Source organism: Mesoplodon densirostris, chromosome 11, assembly GCF_025265405.1.
Source record: "Mesoplodon densirostris isolate mMesDen1 chromosome 11, mMesDen1 primary haplotype, whole genome shotgun sequence".
In the NCBI taxonomy this organism is placed as follows: domain Eukaryota; kingdom Metazoa; phylum Chordata; class Mammalia; order Artiodactyla; family Ziphiidae; genus Mesoplodon; species Mesoplodon densirostris.
The window spans coordinates 43803973-43817105 of NC_082671.1; the positions used below are offsets into that span (position 1 = coordinate 43803973).

Here is a 13133-nt window from a genome sequence, read left to right on the forward strand (position 1 = left end):
TTGGAGAAGGCACGCAGCATTCTGGGAAGATTTAAGGGAGCCGGGTTAGTGCGGCTGTCTGTTACCGGGGCAACCGGAGGCGCTTGGCGGTTATCCGTGGTTTGGCGCCGTTAGCTGGACAATCTGAGACGCTCAGAGGCCATGTGGGATGAGCGAAGAAGGAAGAAGGGCCCTTTCAGGAGACAGTTGTCCTGTCAGGTTATCTAGTCGCGCCCCAGGCGGGAGCGCCAGCTCTGGGAATCTGGGTCACGACCCCTTCTTTCAGCCTTTCGGCCAAATGAAGTAGCCCAGAGGCTCCTGTCATTTCTTTACTTTTCTGCCTCCTCTCAGAAAATGTAAGTTGAGAATTTCTAATTAACACTGTAATGTGTTCTAATATCAACGTAAATTCTTGTTTGAGGACATTTTATGGGGCCACAAATTGAGAACTTAAAATTCACACTCAAATTGTAGACCGCCCCTTGAGATATGGTAAGGGCATAAGGATTTTAGATGAAGAAAAATGTTACTTTCCCCAAAAGGAATTTTTGAATTCCGTTAGGGAAATAAACAATGTGAATATCTTTTTCCATGTAATGAACAGAAAATAGAGTGTGTGGGATTAATCACTTTTAACTGTGATCACAGTGTAATTCTGGCCACAAAGGGACGTTAATTACCACCCTCCTCCCTCTCCATGCTAAACTCCCCCATTTATGTTCTAGCTAACTTTTTTTTTTTTTTTTTTTTTTTCGGTATGCGGGCCTCTCACTGTTGTGGCCTTTCCCATTGCGGAGCACAGGCTCCGGACGCGCAGGCTCAGTGGCCATAGCTCATGGGCCCAGCTGCTTCGTGGCATGTGGGATCTTCCCGCACTGGGGCACGAACCCGTGTCCCCTGCATCGACAGGCGGACTCTCAACCGCTGCGCCACCAGGGAAGCCCCCAGCTAACTTTTAATTTCTGCAGAACTATGCTTTTTCAAGTCTTCTCCTTTTGCAAATGGTAAAAATGCTCTTCCTTGCCTTAATTTTCTTTGTTCAAATCCTCATTTAGGTATTATGTCCTTTACAGTCCTTCCCTGGGACTTTTGTCCACCTCCCATTCAAGATAGAATATGCTCTTCTTTATGAACTTTTGGATATTTATCATAGTAATTATGATTCATTTAGTGACATCTGTTCTTCCAACTTTGGAGACCTCCTTGTGAGCAGGGCATATTTTATATTTATCTCAATTGCATTGATGCTCGGCTCGTTTGGTTCTCAACAGATATTTGTTGGATAAATGTAAACTACCTTTGTTAACTAGTCTAAAGGAATGTGAACTAAAATGAAATAAACAAGGGTAACCACTGAAATAAATAAATAAATAAACTAATTAATTAATTAAATTGAGGACTTTTTGTTTTTGGCTGTGTGGGGTCTTAGTTGCAGCACATGGGATCTTCATTGCCCCATGCGGGATCTTTAGTTGTGGTATACGGGATCTAGTTCCCTGACCAGGGATCAAACCCGGCCCCCTGCATTGGGAGCGCAGTCTTAACTGCTGGACCACCAGGGAAGTCCTGAGGATACATACATATATATATATATATATATATATGTTTTTCTTTTTGGCTTTGTTGGGTCTTTGTTGCTGCACACAGGCTTTCTCTAGTTATGGCGAGTGGGGGCTACTCTTCATTGCGGTGTGCGGGCTTCTCATTGTGGTGGCTTCTCTTGTTGTGGAGCACGGGCTCTAGGCGTGTGGGCTTCAGTAGTTGTGGCTCACGGGCTCATTAGTTGTGGCTCATGGACTCTAGAGCACAGGCTCAGTAGCTGTGGCATACGAGCTTAGTTGCTCCGTGGCATGTGGGATCTTCCCGGACCAGGGCTCAAACCCGTGTCCCCTGCATTATCAGGCGGATTCTTAACCACTGTGCCACCAGGGAAGCCCCTGAGGATATTTTTTAAAAGAAGAAAATAAAACCAGTCATCCAGAAGTAACTTAAAATTTTCATGTATTACATATGAGTTATTTTCTCTGCATAAATATTTTTGCATAGTTGAGTATATTTGGGGAAAACCATTTTATGTCCTGCTTTTTCACATGTATATGATATAATTCTGTTACTAAAATCTTAGCAACAAAGACGGCATTGAAGACCTTAATGTAAACCGTCTGTAATGAGTTTAAGAAACTGGGATGTAGTGGATGCAGCATGTGAAGACAATTCTTTCAAGAAGTTTGGCTGTAAAGGAGAAGAGAAAGGTCAGTAGCCAGAGGAGAATGGCAAGTGAAAGAAAAATGTTAGCGTCTCTCTGTAAGGAGAACAGACTTAGTGGTGTTTGTTAGTATAAGAGAAAAAAACCTGGTAGTTAAAGATAATGCCAAGAAAGAGAATAACTGATTGAATGATTCCATAAAGAAAGAGGAGATGAGATCCATAGATCAGGTACATAAATTAGCTTAGATAGGAGGCAGAACTAGGAAAGAGGATGTCAAGGTAGGTATGGATGTTAGTAATTTTAAAACTATTGAAAATCGGCAAAAGAGTAACAAAAATATGTCAAAAGATATATATATAAATGGCCAATAAATAGGTATGTTCAGCCACATTAGCTAAAAATGTAAGTGGCATATTAAATGCCTATTAAATTGGCAAAGATTAAAAAGAAATTAGTATACGCATTGGGCAAGTGTTCAGTGAAACAAGCATTGCAGGTGGGGATAGAAATTGGTACATGTCCCCCTTCCCCAGGCATTTTAGAAATATGTATCAAAATCCTTAAAATTTATACTTTAACTAAGCAACTATACTTCCAGGATGTTCTCAAAAGGAAATAATCAAAACTGCATACATATGTTAAGCTGGGTGGAGTTCATTTCAGTTTGTCCACCAAAAAAGATAGGTTAAATATATTACACCCATACTTCTTAGACTTGGATAATGTGGTTGCAGATAAGAGAAGTTCAGTCATACTATTTTAAGTAAGAGCATCCACAGGTTATCTAGGAAGGGAATGTAGAGTTGCAGTCTGACTGACTACCCTGATACGCAGTAGTGGGATGCTTTGAACCATTTAAAATGATGCTGTAGGGCTTCCCTGGTGGCACAGTGGCTAAGAACCTGTCTGCCAATGCAGGGGACACGGGTTCGAGCCCTGGTCCAGGAAGATCCCACATGCCGTGGAGCAACTAAGCCCGTGCACCACAACTACTGAGCCTACGCTCTACAGCCTACGAGCCACAACTACTGAGCCCGTGTGCCACAACTACTGAAGCCCTCATGCCTAGAGCCCGTGATCTGCAACAAGAGAAGCCACCGCAATGAGAAGCCCACACACCGCAATGAAGAGCAGCCCCCACTCGCCACAACTAGAGAAAGCCCACACGCAGAAACAAAGACCCAACACAGCCCCCCAAAATTAATAAACAAAATTTTTTTAAAAGACAATATTTGGGGGCTTCCCTGGTGGCGCAGTGGTTGAGAGTCCGCCTGCCGATGCAGGGGTCATGGGTTCGTGCCCTGGTCCGGGAAGATCCCACATGCCGCAGAGCAGCTAGGCCCGTGAGCCATGGCCGCTGAGCCTGCACGTCCGGAGCCTGTGCTCCGCAACGGGAGAGGCCACAACAGTGAGAGGCCCGCGTACCGCAAAAAAAAAAAAAAAAAAAAAAAAAAGACAATATTTGAGGAAAAAAAGTGAGACAAGATTCCTACAGTACTTTCAACCAGTGGGATCATGGTCAACCCATTTGTAAAAGGAGGTGTTATTCCCCCTTAACAGATGAGGAAACTGAGGCTTACAGAAATTAATTGTCCTAGGTCACATGGCTGGTAAAGGACAGAGCCAGAATTTCAAACCAAGTCTGTCCCATGCAAACCACCTTCTTAACTACTGCACTTCAAGGAAGAGATAACATGCAAGTAGACTTTAAAGGATGGAAAAAGTTATATCAGGCAGAGATTGGGGAAGGATAATCTAGGTGGAAAAAAATAGTGCTAAACCGAATCAAAGAGACTGAAAAGAATAGGGTATGTTTTGGAACACACACACACACACCCAGGAATGTGAGATATATGCAGGTAAGCACTAAAGAATAAGGCTAGAATGACTGGGGATAGATTTTTAAGATTCATAACCTTCTAGAACCTCACAGGAAAGTGGCCTCACTTAGAGCATACCTGATAAAAGTCTCAGGCCTCAGGGCCTGATAAAGCAAGAGTTTAAAGCACAGACATCCTGAGCCTGAAAATTCTATGTGAGGGCCCTGGGTGGAGAATTTGAGGGACACTGGGTCCAAATTAGGGATTTACCCCACCAAAGTGCAGAAGGGGTCTAATGGCATATAATAGAACCCTGTTACACTGGGCTCTATACAGCTGTATAAAATTGTAAGTTCTTTGGATCTCAATTTCTCCATCTCTTACACGATAGAGAGAAGGAAGAAGAGACTATTACATAAGATGATCCTTAATATCTCTTCCTGTACTAACATTCTGTGACCTTATAGGCCAGAGATTGCAAACTCAAACGCCTAAATTAAGGATTAAGAATGTTTCATAAATGAGGAAATGGACTGGATATAAGAAAAATAAGAAGTGGTAGAGATTAGAGTGGTATTTCAGATGTCTCATCGAAAACTCCAGCCATTCTTGCATGAATGAGGACCCAGTGTTGCCAGATTTTCTTACTTTTCAAGAGAAATGAGAATATCATATTTTTAAGAATATTATGCAGACCAAACAAAACACCTCTGCTGGCTAGTTACTAATTTTCAATCTCTTGTAGATAACAAAGCCCTAAACAAGAATGATAAGTGTTGGGACTTCCCTGGTGGCACAGTGGTTAAGAATCCACCTGCCAATGCAGGGGACACGGGTTCAAGCCCTGGTCCGGGAAGATCCCACATGCCGCGGAGCAACTAAGCCTGCGTGCCACAACTACTGAGCCTGTGCTCTACAGCCCGTGTGCCACAACTACTGAAGCCCGCGTGCCTAGAGCCCATGCTCTACAACAAGAGAAGCCACCGCAATGAACAGCAACGAGGAGTAGCCCCTGCTCGCCACAACTAGAGAAAGCCCGCGCACAGCAACGAAGACCCAACACAGCCAAAAATAAATTAATTAATTTATTTATTTAAAAAAAAATACTCACAGGGGCATCCCTGGTGGCACAGTGGTTGAGAGTCCGCCTGCTGATGCAGGGGACGTGGGTTCGTGCCCTGGTCTGGGAAGATCCCACATGTTGCGGAGCAGCTGGGCCCATGAGCCATGGCCGCTGAGCCTGCGCGTCCAGAGCCTGTGCTCCGCAACAGGAGAGGCCACAACAGTGAGAGGCCCACGTACTGCAAAAAAAAAAAAAAAAAACTCACAAACACCTTCTGTCTCCAAACCTTCTCCTGATTTTAGTATTTATATTAATGTATACCACATCCTCCTCATTACCCAGGGGAAATGTTGGTATTCTCTTTGATTTCTTCCTTTTTCTTCATATTTAATTATTTTCTTTCAAACACTTATCATTCTTTTTTTTTAATATATTTATTTATTTTTGGCTGCGTTGGGTCTTCGTTGCTGCGCGCAGGCTTTCGCTAGTTGCTGCAAGCAGGGGCTGCTCTTTGTTATGGTGCACAGGCTTCTCATTGCAGTGGCTTCTCTTGTTGTGGAGCACAGGCCCTAGGCGCACAGGCTTCAGTAGTTGTGGCACACGGGCTCAGTAGTTGTTGCTCACAGGCTCTAGAGCGCAGGCTCAACAGTGGTAGCACACAGGCTTAGTTGCTCCGCGACGTGTGGGATCTTCCCGGACCAGGGCTCAAACCCGTGTCCCCTGCATTGGCAGACAGATTCTTAACCACTGTGCCACCAGGGAAGCCTATGTGAGTTTTTTAAACACTGGACAAACTTCTCAGTTATAGGTGTCCACAGCACATGAATCAAATTCAGCTTTTGAGTTTGAGAAATCTATGGGATTGTCAAGGAAAAGGTACAGGAAATATAGGACAGGAGTTTGGGGAGAGAAGATGAAAGAAGAATTACAGGTGTAAGATTCATTCTCTCAAAGTTTTATAAAATATATATCTCAATATGCATTTGTTATTTCATGAGATTAAAATCCTATGAGGGCAGGAACCACAATTTTTTTTTCACCACCTAGCACAGTGCATATATAGTAGGTGCTTAATGTATGTTGAATAAACAAATAAATAAATACAAGACACTGCGTCTCACACACAGTAAAAGAGATACAGGTTTGAATTCAAAGATGTTTTTTTTGTTTGTTTGTTTGTTTGTTTGTTTTTTGCGGTACGCGGGCCTCTCACTGTTGTGGCCTCTCCCATTGCGGAGCACAGGCTCCGGATGCGCAGGCCCAGCGGCCATGGCTCACGGGCCCAGCCGCTCCACGGCATGTGGGATCTTCCTGGACCAGGGCACGAACCCGTGTCCCCTGCATCGGCAGGCGGACTCTCAACCACTGTGCCACCAGGGAAGCCCTCAAAGATGTTTTTAAAGAAGCTTATAGGCCAGAAAGTAAGACAAGTCTTATACATAAGTAACTAATCCAAGTTTGAAAAATAGTGCCATTTTTTTTAAAAAAAGGGGTTTCCCTGGTGGCGCAGTGGTTAAGAATCCGCCTGCCAATGCAGGGGACACAGGTTTGAGCCCTGGTCTGGGAAGATCCCACATGCTGTGGAGCAACTAAGCCTGTGCACCACAGCTACTCAGCCTGCGCTCTAGAGCCCGCGAGCCACAACTACTTAAGCCTGTGTGCCACAACTACTGAAGCCCGCACGCCTAGAGCCCGTGCTCTGCAACAAGAGAAGCCACCTCAATGAGAAGCCCGCGCACCGCAACACAGAGTAGCCCCCACTCTCAGCAACTAGAGGAAATCCGCGTGCAGCAGCGAAGACCCTATGCAGCCAAAAAAATTAAATAAATGAATAAATAAATAAAATTTTTAAAGATTAAAAAAAAAAAAAGAAAAGAAAAGGTTGAGACTTCCCTGGCCTTCCAGTCGATAAGACTTCACCTTCCAATGCAGGGGGTGCGGGCTCCATCCCTGGTTGGGGAGCTAAGATCCCACCCACATGCCACAAGGCCAAAAAACCAAAACATAAAACAGAAGCAATGTTGTAACAAATTCAATAAAGACTTTAAAAATGGTCCACATCAAAAAAAAATCTTTAAAAAAATTAAATACATTTGAAAAAAAAAAGGCACCATGGGATTCAGAAAAGAAAATTTGTTGCAGAAGAAGAAGTTAAGATGGGCCTTGAGAATGGATAGTTAGGATTGGATCATGCAGATATTGGGAGGAACTGATCAGAAGCAGCTAAATAGAAAGGTGCCTGCCTTTCTTTAGAAAATGGGGAAGTGTTTGAGACTGCAAGTTAGTGAATAGAGAAACAGTTTGAAGCCAGAACCTAGAGATCATCCACATGTAAAGAAAGTAAGGAAGAAGAAAACAACCGATTAACCAGGGAAGAAGTCATCAGAAAGATAAGAGGAACATCAGAAGAATGAGTTTCATAGGAATTAAGAATTCATGTTTGAAGAAAGAAAGGTGGTCCAAATACTACAGAGACAGCAGGCCATCAGGGAGGAAGACCTAAAGCCACCTGATTTGGTGATTAAGGAAATCACTGATGACTGTCAACTAAACATTTTCTTTATAGTTGGCCAATGAATATAAGGAGAGGAGCTTAAAAGACCAGTAGAATTAAGAAGCTTTTGATTTGTTTAGGAGGTAGGGAATGGAGTTCCTTTGGAGCAGGGAAAAAACAAAAAAACTAGAAGAGAAGGAGAGGATTAAGTTGGAAAAAAGGATAAATGTATGAAGCAAAATGTTGGAGGATCTAAACAGTAATGAGATCAAGAAAGGAGAGTCATTTGTCAAAAATCAGCATTATAATTCTAACAAATATTATTCAACAACAAAGATAATTTTTTTTTTTTTTTTGCGGTACGCGGGCCTCTCACTGTTGTGGCCTCTCCCGTTGCGGAGCACAGGATCCGGACGCACAGGCTCAGCGGCCATGGCTCACGGGCCCAGCCGCTCCGCGGCACGTGGGATCTTCCCGGACCGGGGCACGAACCCGTGTCCCCTGCATCGGCAGGAGGACTCCCAACCACTGCGCCACCAGGGAAGCCCAACAAAGATAATTTTTTAATCCCTCAACATATCTTCCTACTCCGTTCCCTGGTTTCTTTTCACCTTTAAAGTCTCAAAGTAACGTTTCATATGCTGAAAAATAGTGTTAGAACTTCAACTTAGTAATATTTCTTCAAATCCTCTCTATATAAGTAAATACGTATTATAATACCAAAAACTCCTACATTTTTGATTACTCCACATCCCTTCTTTCAAGGAACCACCCCTCCCCAATGTGTAGCCTGTGTGATTTAAGTGAGGCTGATTACTAACTCCCCACCCTGCCCCAACTCCTACACTTAATCCAGTTCTGGCCAATAACAGCCATCAGCAGCACTTTCACCTACACAATAAGGAAAAAAGATTCTCTTCCTCTGCTGTTGCAGGTGCTGAAGACCATCTACGCATGGAGGAGACAAGCCACCTTTGCTACCACATGGAGGCTTGCCTAAAACTGAAACTAAAAAAGCCAACCAACCTGGGAGACAGAAAAGAAGTCCTGGTGACATTATTTGAGCCCAAGGATCCAGATATGCCTAAAGATTACCTTTATCACTGGACTTATTAGTTAAATGAGCCAATAAATTCTCTTTTATGCTTAAACTTGAGTTTTATCTGGATTTTTATCATTTACTACTCAAAACATCCTAACACAGTTATACATCATTAAATCAACATTATTTTTGTTTCTATGCCCTATGTTAAATGTGTTACTGTATAATGTACTCTATAAGATATTCTACAGTTTTTACTAAGTTAATCCACAAATTTAGTATAATCCCAATAGCAGTTTAAGAGGTTTTTTTTTCTGGTTTTAGAACTAAGCAAAATTACTTCAGAATTCACTCAGAGAAAAAAAAACATTAAACATACCAAGAAAATAGGGGGAGAATTCATAAAAGGAATTGTATAATCAGATATTAAAACATAAAGCAAGAATAATAAACATAGGATGGTAATGGAGTAGGAATAAAAAGTCATGGAACAGAATTCAAAGCCTGAGTAAATATAGGAGTATTTACCATACTTAATATATGGTAAATCAAGAAAATATTAGTTCAATAAAGTATTTAAGGACAATGAGTGAGAAAAATCCCTTATTCATCATCCCAGAATAAATTCCAAGTGGATTTATGACTTAAATATAAAAATTGAAGCCAGATTTTCAGTATATATTTGTTGGCAAATAATTGGAATAATCTTTAGCAGTATCTGCTAAATTTTTAAATGTTGATACCTTTTGACACAGCTTTTTAATTCTAGGAATTTATGCTATAGAAATAAAATATATGTATAAAGATAAATACGGATAATATAGCATTGGAATATCAAAAATTATATACACATGTGGACTAATAAATAAGGGATGGAATATCTATACCATGCATTCTCAAAGAGGTGATATCACAACCAAGGAAGTGAAAATTGGTTCTTGAGGAGACAAAATAAACCATTTTTAATGTATAAAGCATAAATATGCTTTATACAATAAAGGTACATAAGGTACATAAGCAGATACACACTATATATGCGGTATTGAAATTTCATGGCAGGGGGGTGGTGAATAAGGAAAAACTAATGTCTTAGGTGGATAATAATGGAAAAAAGACTGAGAAAAACTGATCTATACAATTTGTTACCATGCAACTGTTAAAAAGAATAAGGTAGATGTATGTATATTGACAAAAGAGGATGTCCAAGATGCATGAAGCTTTAAATATATATGTGTATAATATAATATACAAAGTATATTTCTATATACTTATATATTTATAATTTATATATACTTTATATGTTATATATAAAGTATTGATTGTGTTTATCTTTGGGGTAAAAATTACAAGAAATATTCAATTCTATGTTAAGTATTATAACGTTTACATTTTTACAACACTGTTTTAATAAAGAAAAGATAAGCTGTAAGAATAAATGAATATTAGAGTGAATAGTTTTATAGTCTTGTGGTGAGAAAGGACTTTATAAACATGACTCCAAAGCCCAAAACTATTAAAGCTTAGATTAAACTACATAAAATTAAAAATTACTACATGGGAAAACAACAACAACAAAAACAATGCTCACACACACACACATATACCATAATTGAAGTTGAAGCAACAACCCAAGAGAAAATGTTTGCAACATATATGACAAATGTGTATGTCATTAATACACAAAGAGCTCTTACATGTCAATAAAAAGGTTCAACACTCTAACAGGCAAACCTGGTAAAGAACATGAACAAGCAAATAACACACACACACTCTACAAATGGCTAATAAGCATAGGAGAATATGTTTATTCTTGCTAGTTATGAAATACAAAAAATCCCAACAATGAGATAACATGTTTTCATTGGATTAGCAAAGCTACAAAGGTTGGTGTTGGCAGAGAAGTGAAAGAGGGTCCTGTGGGAATATAAGTATGTTCAGCCTTTCTGAGTGCAATCTGGCAACATGTATCAAAATGTTAAATATGTATACTTTGAACCAGCAGTGATACTTCTAGGAATGAATTCAAAGGTGATAATCAGGCAAACCAGAAAATGATTTGTTATGATATTAGTTAAAAATTAGAAACAACTTAAAGTTATAAGTAAGAGACTAAATATACTTTTGAGTGAAAAGAGCTAGTTACAAAGCATCATGTTCATTGTGATCCTATTTATATAAATAGGTAAGTGCACATAGAAGTAATATTTAACAAAATGTTAGTAATGGAAATCTCTGGTGGAATTGCGAGTGACTTTCAAGGTTATGCAAAAGCGAGAAGAGCATGAACTCCTATGTATCTCCACTCAGCTTCAATTGACACCCTTGTTTATATTCCAACCCACTCCCTCTCCCACCCCTATTTTTGAAGTAAATCCAAAACATTTTATCTGTAAATATTTTAATACGGGGACTTCCCTGGTGGCCTAGCGGCTAGGATTCCAGGCTTTCACTGGTTGGGAACTGAGATCCTGCAAGCCGTGCGGCGTGGCCAAAAATAAATAAATAAATAAATACATATATACATATATATATATATATATATATATATATATTAATATGTACCTCTAAAAGACAAGGATGCTTTTAAAACATAATCTTTTCTTTTTTTTTTTTTTTTTTTTGGCCGCGCTGTGTATCTTGCAGGATCTCAGTTCCCTGACCAGGGATGGAACCCGGGCCCTTGACAGTGAAAGCACAGAGCCCTAACCCTAACCCTGACCCAGATCCCTAAATTCCCTGGACCTCCAGGGAATTCCTTAAAACATAATCTTGATACTATTATCATACTAAAAAGAAAAAATCCTAACAATTTCTTCATAAAATCAATTATATCCAATCAGTGTTCCAATTTTTTATTGTTTTATACATCATTTTACAGTTAGATTGAGATCCAGACATTCCAATCAGTTCACCTATTTCCTAATCTATAGATTCTCCCTCCCTCCTCTTTTTTTTTTTTTTTTTTCTTGAAATTTATTTGGGGAAGTAACTGGGCTGTTTGAGCTTAGGAGTTTTGAGAGTAGGCCTGACCCTCACATTTACAGACCTGGGACAGTAGTACAAATGGAGCCCGAAATACCATATATCTAAGGATTTCAATGCTATAACTCCAGCTAACAGTTAAATATGTTCTATGATCCTTCTCTGACAAATAAATCCTCTTAGACCTGGAAGGCCAAGTTAGAATTTTGGATTCTCAGATTCCTTAGAGTTCCTCACTGGATTGTGGCTGTACAGGAGAGCTGGTCCGTGGCCCACAGGCTGTCCCATTCTCTTCCCACCCCTGGCTCCATCTCCTTCTCAAGGACACCCTGCCCACCCCTCCAGCCCCCACCCCTCCTCCCACCCACATCTCTAAGCTCAATCTACATCTTCTGCAAACAGCTACCCCTGGCTGCACAGTCAAACCTTGGGAAGATGAACTAAAGGAGAGGCCCATGCAGGCCCTGAAAGCAGGCGTAGGTTGTATCAAGTGAGAAGTTCAGGTTCTAGGGAGCCAGAACATGGTCTGGAAGGGGCAGTGGCATATCCCCTTGGTCCCGTGGACTTCCTGCCCCATCTGAAAGGACGCAGCTAGAGGAGGGCGCAAGTAGGGCCCCTTGCGGGAGTCTAAAGACCATACTTCAATAAAGTTCCCCACAGTCTGAGTTTTGCTCTCACATCCCCAGAATGTTATTAAATAAGTTTCTTTGTTCCCTCTGTTTCCTATAAATTGATACTTAGATCTAGGAGCTTGATCAGATTTCAGATTCAATGTTTTTGTCAAGGATATTTTGTGAGTTTTGTGTACACCCATCAGGAGGCACAAAAAATCTGGTTGTCTTTTTAAATGGGTTAAAATAAAGTGCACAAATCTTAACTGTTCAGTTTGTTTTAGCAATTGTATACACCCATGTAGTTTACTCCCAAAACAAGATATAGAATATTTCCATCACCCCAGAAAGTTATCTCCTGAGTCTTTACAGTCAATTCCCCTCCACCCATAGAGCCAACCACTTTCTCGCTTCCATCCCCATAGACACTTTTGCCTGTTCTTGGACTTTATGCCAATGGAATTATACAGCATGTACTCTTTTGTGTCGTTTGTTAACATATTACCTTTTAACTTTATCCATGTTGTTGATATATCAGTTCACTAGTTCATCCTTTTTATTGCTGAGTAGTATTTCATTATATGAATGTACCATAATTTATCTATTCTCCTGTTTATAGATATTAGGGTTGTTTCCAGTTTGGGGCTATTATGAATAAGGCTGCTATGAACATTTTTATACATATTGTCTTATGGGCATTTCATTTTTTTCTGGCTAAATACTTAGGAGGAAAAATGAGTTTTTAACTTTAAAAAAGACTGCCAAACAGTTCTTAAAAGTGGCTGTACCATTTTACATTTCTGTCATCAATGTATGAGAGTTCCAGTTGCTTCACATCCTCTCCAACATTTGGTGTTGGCAATCTTTTTGGTTTATGGTTGTCTCTCTTTTTTTATATTGTTAGCAGCTATTGATAATCATTACCTTGACACA

At 40.3% G+C, this 13133-nt stretch overlaps 1 long non-coding RNA gene across 1 annotated transcript; it reads left to right on the forward strand.

Moving 5' to 3' along the window:
- Positions 1-72: 72 nt before the first annotated feature.
- LOC132499398 (uncharacterized) lies at positions 73-8716 on the forward strand. The gene is made up of 2 exons (XR_009533841.1): positions 73-335; positions 8500-8716. It is a non-coding gene; the product is annotated as an uncharacterized LOC132499398 (long non-coding RNA).
- The last annotated feature ends 4417 nt before the right edge of the window (positions 8717-13133 follow it).